This window comes from Lontra canadensis, unplaced genomic scaffold (genome assembly GCF_010015895.1).
Source record: "Lontra canadensis isolate GAN:19392208 unplaced genomic scaffold, GSC_riverotter_1.0 scaffold2, whole genome shotgun sequence".
NCBI lineage: Eukaryota > Metazoa > Chordata > Mammalia > Carnivora > Mustelidae > Lontra > Lontra canadensis.
The window spans coordinates 7,091,156-7,103,683 of NW_022630996.1; the positions used below are offsets into that span (position 1 = coordinate 7,091,156).

The window sequence follows — 12,528 nt, forward strand, 5'->3', positions numbered from 1 at the left end:
TTATTTGACAGAGATCACAAGTAGGCAGAGAGGCAGGCAGAGAGAGAGGAGGAAGCAGGCTCCCTGCTGAGCAGAGAGCCTGATGTGGGGCTCAATCCCAGGACCCTGAGATCATGACCTGAGCAGAAGGCAGAGGCTTTAACCCACTGAGCCACCCAGGCGCCCCCCCCCCCGTTCTTTTAAAGAAGCACAAGGCCCAGCCTTGCTGCATGCCAACATGCTGCTCATGGGCCCCCACTCCCCCGCCGCCCCAGAATCGCTGGGGGTAGGGCCCAGACATCTGTGGTTTCTAGCAACTTCTCAAGGACAGCGGATTTCCCTGGCTGCTCTTAGGCTTTGATTTGCATGTAGCCCTCTAGTCCGGTGGCTGCGTGGAACATAGGAGAAGGAACTGTTAGGAGGTCTCTAGTTGCCTGAAGTCTGATTCCTCCTAGAGAAGGCCTAGGATATGCTCTATAACCCAGGCTTCAGTCTACTTCATTCAGAGACTCAGGGAACTTGGGGAGCACTTTGTAGGCCTCAGGGGGGAGCAGCTGCCGATCAGGGAGGAGTCTGGCAGAAGAGCATCCTTCTGAGATAGAGGGCAGGCAGCAGCTTCAGCCTCAGGATGAGGAAAATGGCACTCCGCAGCTGTTCCCAGCTGGCGCCAGCCAGGAGAGCATCAAGTCTGGTGTCCAAGGAGACCCAGGGGGAGGGAGGACAGAGCTCGCTACTGTGGCACAGTCAAGAGCAGAAGAGGGCCAGGTCGGTAATTAGGCTGCAAGACAAATGTCTCAGTTGCACATTTCATGCTTTTCACCGAAGAACACAATGAACGTGAACCTCAAGGAAATGCAACTAACGGAAAAAATTCGAGGGCCATGGAACCTGAAGAGAGAGAACCAGGGATGGCTGGAGAACTTTCTTTAATAAAGGAGACAGGGTCAGCCTCACCAATAATGGGAGCTCTAAGAATGGTGTCTGTGGAGGGAGAAAGAAGCCCTAGGATATGATGTTTGTTTCTGGAATATTCCTGCTGCGGGGGCGGGTGTCCAGGGAGGCAGGTCAGCAAAGAAGTTGCCCGTATACTCTCTGTCTTGCACTGTGTGAGCCATGGAGAAAGAGCGTTTATAGACTCAGAGAATGGGCCTTGAAAAAGTCCCAGAAGGAGGGGGGAGAGCCACCGCAAACCCAAGGCCTTCCAGGAAAGCTTATCCTTAGGGCAGAGAGCCAGGATGACAGGCAAAGACGGTGCATACCAATGTGCCTGATGACGGTGTGTGCCCCCATCTGCTTGGACAGCTGACATCTTCTCCGCACCATGGAAGTGTGGTACAGACCCAGCTACAAGCCTCCAACCCAAGAGGCAGCCCAGAAGTCCCCCTTTCTAGAAGTGCTAGAGCCATAGGGGACACATGCCCTCAGGCAGGACACCCCAGGATTGAGCAACTGCTTCATTGTCACTGAACACGAGAGACAATGCTGAGCATGGAGACTAAGTTGTCGGGAGATGCGAGTTCGAGTCCAAACCAGGCCTCTTCCTCGTGTGTAACCCTTGCAAAGTCACCTTCTTGATGCTTCTGTGATGGTGAGTCTTTCATGCCAAGTTGGTCAGGCCACAGTACCCCCATTTAACCAGACACGAATCTCAGTGTGGCTCTGAAGATTTTTTGTAGACGCGGCTGACATGTACAATCAATCAGTTGACTTGAGTCAAGATTACCTTTGATGATGTGCATGAGCCTCAGCCGATCAGTTAAAGGCTTTGAGAGCACAAACTAGGTCTCCTGGAGACGCATCAATTCTATCTCAAGATTGCAGCATCGAATCCAGACTGAGTTTCCAGACTGCAGGCCTGCCCTGTACATTTTGGACTTGCCAGCCCCCACAGTCAAATGAGTCCTTTCCTTAAGACCTTTCTCTCTGTTCTCTGTCTCTCCTCTTCCCCAATTGGTTTCACTCCCGTTTCCCCACCCATTAAATGGAGATGGTGGAGTTCTGCTCCATTAAGCGGTGGCAGTCAAGTTCTGTACGGCATATAAACATTCAGTCATCAACAGTATCATTACTGCCAGCAAAGAAGTCCGGTTTGGTCCCTTCCTTTCACAGATAAGGAAACTGAGGCACATAAAGGGAAATGATAGTAGAATGTGTCTGTACGAAGGCCCTGTGCCCAGAATCATACCTGGGTTCATTCACTTAATCCTCGGGACAACCTTACAAGCTATGTACTGTTGTTATCCCCACTTTACAGACAGGAAGACTGAGGAACAGACATTACTGTGCCAGTCCCCCATGTCACATTGACAAGGAGTGGCAGCTCGGTGCCTCCGTGTGCGCCGCTGGTGCCCAGGTCTTGGGGTCTCCTCTTTTGGGTGGCAGTGCTCCTTGGTCAGAGGAAAGTCTGAATGTGATGGGGAGCCCCCCCAGCCCCCCACTGTGGGAGCCTCTGGACTCTGCAACCAAGCAGGTGAACCAGCAAGAGGGGCCACCTGTCGCCTGTGAGAGGTGAGAATTGCCTTCGAGGAGCGGGACCCCCAAAATAGTGATTGAGGAGGCCAGGATACTAGTTATGCCATTTTCATGAAAAAGTTTGTGCTTTTCCACGGAATATCCTCCCTCCGGAGCTCCCTCCTCCTCAGCTGCCTGGACAAGCTTCTCAATGAGTTGAGCTCTTGCCTACAGCTAAGGAGGTGAGGAGTTTATCCTCTGCCTTCCAGTCTGAAATGACTAATTCAAATGTCTTGGAGACTAAGCCCATTGCAGAGAGAGTCTGGGTGGCTTTCTAAAGCTGCTTGTTCATAACCAGAGGGAAGTTGGTTCCCTTCTCATCTTTATAATAAGGATTCTTTTCGCCGTGGTGTCTGTTTTGTGCTTCCTACAGCTCTGGCCCCGGTTCGGTCCCAGCAGGGGGAGGCCAGTGCACTTTAATTACATTCCTCCTACAGGGAACGTTCAAGCAACGAGGCTTTGAAAAACAACTTGTGCCATGAAAAAGAAAAAAAAAAAAAATCAAATTAAGCGAGTGAGAAACAGGCATTGCCTTTTGCATCCTAGAGACCCAATCTAAATATTTAAATTTTAAAGACAGAATTCTAAGCGCTTAACTTTATAAACCCTACCATCGCAATTCCTAGGGGAGTCAAGCATCCCTTGTGATCTGGAATATTCATGTGTTTGGGCTGACGGGCTCGTGTGGTTGCTGTCTTCACACATCCCGTATTCAACTGTAAAACAAAAATGCTAAAAAAACACAACCACCCCAAAACCAAAAACCAAATGCAACACACGCAAAACTCCCAAAATAAAATGTAATGCTGCTTACAGTCCCGAGGCAACACAGACATTACCAGAAAACAGAGTAAATTGAATGTCTGGGCCACAAGCAAAGAGTTTAGAAAGGTCCCTGTTCTCCACTGATTTCCCAGTTTCCCATCATCTCTCCGTCTGTGGGATGCCCAGGCACTGGATACTGGCAAGTGTGGAAGTAGCCCCCAGGCGGAAGCGGCCTATTTGCTGACTCTAGTAGACAAAGGCCATGAACTGAGAAAGCACAACTAGGCAAGTGGGTGGGCAAGGAACCAAGGCAGGTTTCAACTCGATATAAGGATAAGGTAGTAAGTTCCTTGTGCCTGGGAGCATTCAAGCAGAGTGGCATGAATGTGTCTCGGCTATCTGTCCTGGGCGGCAGGATGCCCTAGATGGCTCTTAAGATGCCCTTGGAGGCTAAGAGCTCAGGCTCCCTCTGTTCCAGGCTCCCTGGGAGCCGTGAGGGAACACAAAGACAGGACTGTAGATGGCCGCATGCTGCCTCCATCTGTCTGTGTCTCCCTTGGCCGTGGCCTTGTCTCTCCGATTCCCATCTCTGTCCTCCCTTCTAGGGTGAAATAGCCATGTTATCTCCCGCGTACCTCCCTGCACTTCCCCAAATTAAATTTGCTTTCAGTTCATCTGCACTTAGAAAAGAAGGTGCGAATGGTGTGACATTTGTTGGTTCATTCATTCATCCTGCGCCCATCTGTCGCGAGCCTGCTGTGTTCCAGGCACTGTTGGTGGCTCTGGGAGGTACCAGTGTGCCAAGCAAACAAGTCCTCGCTCTCCTGGGGCGCCTAGTCTCGTAGGGACTTGATTATAATTCCTCTTTCCAAGAGGAAGGGGCATTTTAATAATGGCTACTGTGTGGGAACATAGGAAGGACCTCCAAATGGTGAGGTTTTAAGCCTAGTGATGGGCAGATGGGGAAAGGAGCCGGACTCTTTTAAGTGTGCACCCGAGGATACCATTCTGAGGTTCCCGCTTGTTGGGGGTCAAAGTGGCTTTGGTCAAGAGAGTCCAGTGAAGTGGGAAAAAAAAAGTGCCTGTGTTCATGCTTTTATTCCAAAAGCTAATTGTTGGGAATACAACCCATCCCCTTGATGTTTTAAGAGCCCATAACGCGAGCAATAGTTAAATAAACGAGCCACTCGGTTGAGACTCTCACTCAGCGCCAAGAGGACCCCACAGAACGCCCAGCCTCACCTGTGGAGTCCGCTTTCCCAAGTTTATTTTTAATTCTTGCTTTTCTGGATTGATGTGCGCCGGCCCCACCAGCTTATTTGCTTAGCAAAGCTTGGCCCCTCCAGAGGCTCAGATATTGAATATAAAATACTCGGAGTTGCCACATGAAAGGCACCAAATATATGCTGATTGGTGTGGCCTGTTCCCTGAGGAGCCTCTCCTTTGCAGGTCGCCTCTCCTTCTGCCGAGACAGAATTGCTCTGCGGGGACTCGGGGGTGGGGGCTGCGGGGCGGGGGTTCGGAGTATTATTAGCTAGAAATTCAAAGTGCCGAAGTACTAAGCTGGGCAGCGTAAGAAAAACATTTGCAAGTCCTTTCTGCTCTTCCCACCTGCCTCGCACTGGCTCACCCCCACTGCCCTCATTTGGGCTATCACTGTGCAAAATTACAGGCTTCGGGGGTGGCCAGCGGCTCCCATGGGGGCAGTGGGTCAGGAGGTGAGGCAGGGAAGCTCTGTGTCTCCCTGACCTGGGGACTGGAGCCAGAACAAGGACAAGGGCGAGGAGACTAACTAGTGTTGCAAACTTTGTAGAGCAGGAGGAGAGGAGATGGAAAAGGGGCCTGACGACAAGGGGAGAAAAGACAGGAAGGGGCAACGGAGCTTCATGGGGCTCTGGATGGCGCGCGGCCTGGGGATCGGCGGTCACTGCTGAGGCCCAGGGGAGTGGCTCAAAGTCAGGGCGGGTGAAGTTCCTTGGTGGGTGTGTGGGCATGGGCTGGGGGCACCTCCAGGCAGTGGGGAGGTGTTTGGAGCCCTGGGTGGGGGCCCAGGAAGGTCTTGACACTGGGCAGCACTCAGGCGCAACACACAGGGACCCTGCCTTCCTGCAGGTGTCCCCAGGGCAAACGTGGGCAGGTGACCCAGATGACAGAGGTGATCGGGTGTACCTGACTGTCCTGTGGGCAGTTAAACACTGGGCCTGCCACATGATCCAGGGCGATGGGTCCGCCTGTGACCCTTGAGTTGAGTTGTCTTGAGCGGTTTTCCTCCCCAGAGCTGGTCCATTCGTGGCAGTGGCCACAAATGATGACTTCCAGGATGGAAGTCTAGGTGCACGCCCACAGCGTCCCCTCTTGTAGGCTGCCGAGACTTCTCTGCTCTAATATTAGCTATAGGGATGCCAGGGGAGGATGAGAGAAGCCCATTCTGTAGGTCAGACGCTTCCAGAACGAAGGACAGGAAGTGGGCAAGTTGGACACGTTCCAAGGTTCCCCCCACTGCAGCTCCTGCGCCTATAGTGAAAATAGGATGGATTTTGCTCTAGGCCCCAGGGGAAGAGCATCGGGGAGGTTCTCATTGAGCACAGTACCTCCACACGGACTCTCATCCGGGGACTCCTAGAGCTGCCATATACACGAACTCACCATTTGGTCTAGGGGGACTGCCTCCCTAAAAGATCCAGCCTGGTGGGAACTGGTGGGTGCGAGGACAGCTCTCCAATCTGCCCTTGGTTCCCGAGAGAAGGCTCTGGTTGCTCTCTGCATCTGCCTGGAAAATGACTTCACATCAACTCAGACGCTGCCCCTCGCTTCCCACCCTGGGGAAAGCTGTTGAAGGAAACAAGCTAATTTTAGGATTAGTGGCAGCACGCATCTCAAGATATACCCCGGTCAGACTGGGTGATTCCCACGCCACTTTCTCTCGCACTCAGTAAAGCGAGAGTGGCATCATTCTCTTTTGGAAGGCTTCTGAAACTATTTTCACTTCTTAACAAAAGGTAAATTATGGGGGAGTATCCGTGCTTTCTGCAGAGGAATAAGGACTTGCCGCCTCCAGCACGGGCAGGTGCAGGACGTAGGCTCTGGAACCTGGGGGCTCACAGTGTGCTGGTGTCTGCTCTGGTCTTTGCATTCTGCTTCGACTTCAGGGCTGTAAGCTGTCCTGAGTTCCTGCCTCTTTCCGTGTACCTCTCAGCTTTGTGCTCTGTTGGGTTGCCATGGGATCTGTAGGGAAGGGCTCAGACGCTCCACAAAGCCCCATGTGGCGGGGGGCAGGGAGGTGATGAGGACACCTAAGTTTATTCCTCCTAAAGTGTCGGACAGCAGGACCAAGGCAGAGGGGACGGAAGCCTGCCCGATGTGGGTAAACCCATTTCGAGTTTGTCACTTGAATCTTAAAGTCAACCCTGCCTTACTCCCTGTGTGAAGATGACCCTGAATTTCACCCTGGGTAGGATCCAAACTGGGAGACATTTTTTTCTTCTCCATAGTGAGGTTGAATTTGTGTTAAGCTACTCACATATTTTCACCCAACCCTCCTCCTGTGACAAAGGATGTATATTATTTATGAAACAGCTGGTTGGGGGCAAAATGGCTTTGTGTGTGTGTGTGGCCACAAAATATGCTTCTTTCCTTTGAGATCCTCTGGCTGTTTCAAGGAACAAATCCCCAACCTTGCTCACATTAGCAGCATGAGCTAATCAGCCGAAATACCCAGCATGGAAAGCTTTTATCCTTCAGAGAAAAAGAAAGAGTAAGTTGTATTTTAATTAGATATTTACAATGGTTACAAAGCAGCTCTTCAAGAGAAGTTTTAAGAATTTGGCCTTTCTTCTAAGGCATAACTGTGTTCAAATTATCTTAAAGAGAGGCTGTATATCAATCCAGCCCAATTTGTGATAAATTTACAACTGGGTTCTGCACAGCAGATTTATAACAACAATTAAACAGAAGGAAAATGGGTCATAAATTCCGACTGGCACAGTCCGGCACCAAAGAGAAGAAAAGAGAATGGTTTGGCCAGATCAAAAGTCAATAATTTCCACATAAAGTGCTAACGCTATAGCAAAAACAATTTATATGGAAAGAAGCTGGGTTTTTATTTTTTTCCTCCCATCCTTTTCAAAATTAGATATTGGAGAACACAACAAAGCATCTACATTACAAAGGCCTTATTAAGTAATTGGTGCGCTTTCTCAGTTTTACGAGTGGCACAGGCCTCTCCCTGCTCCTCAGTGCCTGAGTTTAGTGAAGGGACCTCCCCTTCAATATGACGAAGGAGTCATGGGGGCAGAGAGAGAGTTTTCCAAGAGATTGTGTGACTTGAGAGAGCAAGGTTGAAGCTGGACTTTGGTGGTGGAATGAGAGGCAGGGAAGCCGGACCGAATTCCAAAGCCAGATGATTTGGAAGCAAACACATGTGTCCCTGGAACGAAGCAACCTAGAGGCGTGAGTTATAAAGTGGGTTATAGCCATATTATAAATGGAAACAGAAATCTGAACCCCGAAAGGAGAAAGACATTAAGGCCACTCGGGTCAGAACCGGTGGCGGGAAATGGAGTATTATTACACAGAACGTGTGAGCTGTGAAAGGTGGGCCAAGATCACCTTCACTGCTGAGGGAAGACCTTCCAGAATCCTTATGCCTGCCAGAAGCTTAGTTCTGCTAAGAGCCCAGTGCCTGCTTCATGGATGCTTACCACGGATGAGCTCACGGTGCGACTGGCAAAGGAAGCAGTGAGACCAGCCGCCAGCCAGGACTTCCTCCTCACCGATCGGGAAGCATTGACTAGCTCCATGGAAACCACAGGACCCTTGGTAGGCAGTGGCCACACCGCTTGTAAGAAGTAAGGAACAGGCGGGATACGTGATTCCAAAGCTCGAGAGAGCGTGCAGCGCCAAGTGCTCTTGGACTTACAGACGTGACTCTGGAAGTTCAGCGGAAAGGAGTGTGTGCTTGTATAACAAGAGATTTCCAAGTGGGAGCCTCTAACCTGTGGACCGCCGAGTCTGTGTACTTGACCGGGCCAAGTTCTTGCACCCGCAGCCATTCTCCCCATGTCCAAGAAAAGGGGTTCGGGGATCCACTGCTCCCCCATCTGAGGTCTGAGTGGTTGGATGAGGCCGCCCCCAGGACCCAGATCCAGGGATGGGACAGGGGACCGAGGTCTACACCAGTCAGAGCGTCCTAATCCCCTCCGTCCCGGTGATTGGTTGAGGGGTGGGCACGTGGCCCAGTCGCTGTCAGTGAGATGCAGGAGACTTCCGCTGAGACTTGGAAGAGGGGACGCTCACTGCTTCCGACTGGACCTGAACCAGCTCTGCGCTACCCCCTCGCCCCCACCCCCAACGGCTTATGGAAAGCTTAGAGGGCTTTAAGGAATACTTGTCAGAGCCAGGAGTCATCAGCTTAGAGAAGAGAGCTCCCTGGGCCCAAGTCAAGGGATGGGGTCTGGGATAGGACACCCATAGAGCCTGGGGGCCCCTGGCCGAGCCTGGCATTCCATTCTCCAGTTCATTCACCTGTTGATGCAGCAGAACTGCTCATCCCCCCCCCGCCACCCCAACCTATCTGAGCAGAGGAAAAGTAACTGGGGAGAGAGATGTCAGGGCAGAGGGAGCAGCCACTGTTGGTGCGGCCAAAGTGTGTGTCTCCCGTGGGCCACGGGGATGCTGTGGAAGGCAGGGAAGCTCAGAACGAGCCATCTTGCCAGCATCCTGCTCAAGAGGGATGCTGGCTGCCAGGAGTTCCCAGCACCCAGAGGCATGAGGTGGGAGCAGGCAGCCCTGCCCTGTCAGGGAACCGTGTAGTGGGCAGGTCCCAGGAGCGCCCTAAACAACTCTTGCAGGGCCCCATGCCAGAGGCCACCGCAGGGGAGGTGCTGAGAGAAGCCTCCGGTACAAATGGGGGCTCTATGAGGAGACCCCAATCCTGAGAGGAGAAGGGGGCCCAGGAGGGGCAGGGCAAGGATAGGGAGGAGGGTGAAAAAACAGACCATTGGCCCTCCCCAGGGCAGCTTCCCTGGGCCACAGGTCAGCCTGAGCTAAGGAGAAAGAAGGACATTAATTTGGAGCTGAGACTGAAGTTTTAAACTGGGCCAGACTAATCTGGACTTTTTAAATCCTAAAACTGACCAGAAATCCTTGCGATCCATTGGAGGTATCATCAAGGAAGGGAAGAGGAGATTCATCAGCACACATTTAGCAGAAATACTTGGAGAAAACATGAAAATCTGCATGTTTGTACTTCACTTAGTTCAGGCTGTCTAACATACTGGTTCCACATCTGTCTGGAGACCATTAGGGCAGGTCCTGTCTGAGAATGGAGTATCCCCAGAGTGAATGAAGCTGAAAGGTGGGGAGAGAGAACAACCTGGATTCCAGTGATAGAGTTTGAGCCCCTGCATCAAGCCATACCTGAAGGTAGATCTCTTCTCTAGAGTTTTCTGTTATGTGGGCCAATAAACTCCCTAGCTAATCTGAGTTTAATTTTTTATCACCATCAACAGAAAGAATCCTGATGGATACAGTGCATATACACACTCTTATTCTTGGGGAGAGGGACATAGCTTTCATTGGATTCTCGTAGGGCATTGCTAATAAAGGATATGGCTCAGAGGAGAGAAACCCTGGAGCTGAAATCCAGTGATCTCACTGACAAATACAAGGGAAACCATTGAATGGAGTGTGCGGGCCTTTCCAGGGGCATCGTGGAAGAGCTAGGTGGGAGCATCCTTGCATGTAGGGGCCGGAGCCCGAGTCTGGCATTAACTGGCACTCTAGAAATATTTGTTGCATGAAAAACAAAAATTATAACAAGTCATACTGTACATGCAGATTTTCAGAAAAATATCGAATGTGTGAACATCTAATCTGCATTTCCATGTTCTGACAGATGGCCCGTATTAACAGAACTCTGATTATAGTAAAGAAAGAAAGAAAAAAAGAAAGAACGAACCTACAAATACTCATTGAGTGGGTACCATGTGCAACACTTAACTATTAAAACAATTGTGACTGCCAAGACTTTTTAAAAAAAAGACGTCTATGTAGTCCCATTTCTCAGAGACAGTCCTAACTATGACTCAGAGAAAGAAAATGACCTGGCTTGGTGGGTGGGAAGGGGGTGCTTTCTTGGCTAGGGCAGGGCTTGGACCCTGTTTCTTCTGAGAAGAGGAATCTAGACCCTGAGAATCTAGGGCTGACCTCTCAGAGTGGAACCAGGAACCACCTGTATCAAAATCATCTGGTAGGTTTATTTAAAATGCAGGTTCCTAGGCCCTGGTCCAGATTTACAGAATAAGAACCTATGAGCAAAGTATCCTAGAATCTGCATTTTATTTTATTTTATTTTATTTTTTATTATTATTATTTTTAAATATTTTATTTATTTGACAGATCACAAGTAGGCAGAGTCAGGCAGAGAGAGAAGGGGAAGCAGGCTCCCTGCTGAGCAGAAAGCCTGATACGGGGCTCGATCCCAGGACCCTGAGATCATGACCTGAGCCGAAGGCAGCGGCTTAATCCACTGAGCCACCCAGGTGCCCCTAGAATCTGCATTTTAAACCCTCTTCCTGGATGCTTGTCTGTACATGAAAGATTGAGAAACTTTACCTGCCAGAATCTGTTTATTTTCCCATGGGTTCTCGGTGCCTGGTGACATTCCGCACAGCCCCAGGGGAAGTGGTTCTCCTGGGGTTGGGGGGGGATTGGAAAGAGGCCAGGGTTCGGTGACACAGTATCACCCTCACTGAGGTCATGGTCAGTTAAGGCTATGTCAGAGGTAAGGGGTTGTGTGAGTGAGGGCCTCTGAATGGAACCGGTGGAAACTCCCCCTGTGTCCTCGTGGTAGAGGAACATAACCAGATACAATTATGATGTAGCTGGTGGGACGGACTCCTGGAGCCCCACAGCTCTCTAGATGACACCACACATTCTTGACTTGATTATTTGCTGCCTTCTGTTGCCCTGGATGGTGTCATTTGGGAGGGAGGTATTGTTTTCATAGACATTTTTTTTCAATTGGTGATTAAATTTCCTGAAGGCGAGGATCATGACTTCTCATTCCTAGAGCTCTCGTCCCCCTTCCACCCACCACCATGTCTCCCACACGGCCGACCACTCTCTAGGTGCTTACAAGTCTTTAGTTCGACCCGCGTTCCAGTTTGTTTGAGACCAACGGGCAGATTCCCTCTACTGCCTTTTCTGCCTTCGTGGGATAACAGCCAGAATGCCCTCTGGCATGTGCTGTCCCGAGTTCTCAGTCCTGTGACATGGGTCTGATCGACTCCAGGGGTGGGACTGACCAGCTTAAGCCCTTCTACGTCCCCATTCCCAGGGCCACAATAGTTGGTTCCAGAGTGGGCAGTGACCTAAGCATCCCGACCAGAGTGAACCTGGTGACTCTGGCTGAGAATTTGGGGCCACCACTTCTTTTCTCTCTCGGTAATGAGCAAGGAAGCCCGCTGTAGTCCTAGACATTCTTGGCAGGCTGCCTGGACTTCGAGAGGAAAGCACACAAGAGTGGGGCCACGACTAAGGTTGCACAACCAAGAAGACACTGGGACCCGAGCACATATTTGACCTGGGTAAAGATTTACCTGAAGCCACATCTGTTCCTGGGCTGCTCAGTGATCTGTACTAATAAGTACTCCTCCCCTTAAATCAGTTTGGGTTGAGTTTTGTTATGTGTCATTAGATGTATCCTAATAGATGTGCCCGTCAGCTCCCCTTAGTCCTCTTGCAGTAAGGTACCTCCATCACCAGGTCCCTCAGACAGACAGACAGAGACAGACAGACAGATACCACAAGTACCCATGAAACAGGATAAGACGGGTGGTGGGAGTAGGTAGTAGGGTTATTTGCATGCATGACTTGCGGAGACTCCATGCCCAAAGAATATTGATTAATGGATCGATGTCAACCTGGAGGGAAGCCCCGTCCTGTTCAACATTTTAATCAATGACTTGGATGGAAGAGGAGGCATGCTTAGCAAGTCTCAGATGACACCGGGCTGGAAGAATTGCTAATATGACAGATGGCAGAAGCAAGATTCAAAATTATTTTGACTGACTTGAGCAATAATAAGGATAAATATAAACTCTTGCATCTAGGCTGGAAAAAAAATCAATTGTCTATGCAGTGGATGGGGGAGACCTGGTTTGGCAGATGTCACAACAGTGGGGCACGTGAAGGGGACTGTAAGCTCATGAGGAGCCCAGAGTTGAGGCAATTGGGAACACAGTTCATGACATTTTCAAATATTTGAAAAAT

The 12,528-nt window shown here is 50.4% G+C and overlaps 1 protein-coding gene across 1 annotated transcript in view; it reads right to left on the reverse strand.

Moving 5' to 3' along the window:
* TBXAS1 (thromboxane A synthase 1) overlaps nt 1–12,528 on the reverse strand; it is a 164,151-nt gene that overhangs the window by 30,651 nt on the left and 120,972 nt on the right. The window lies entirely within an intron of this gene.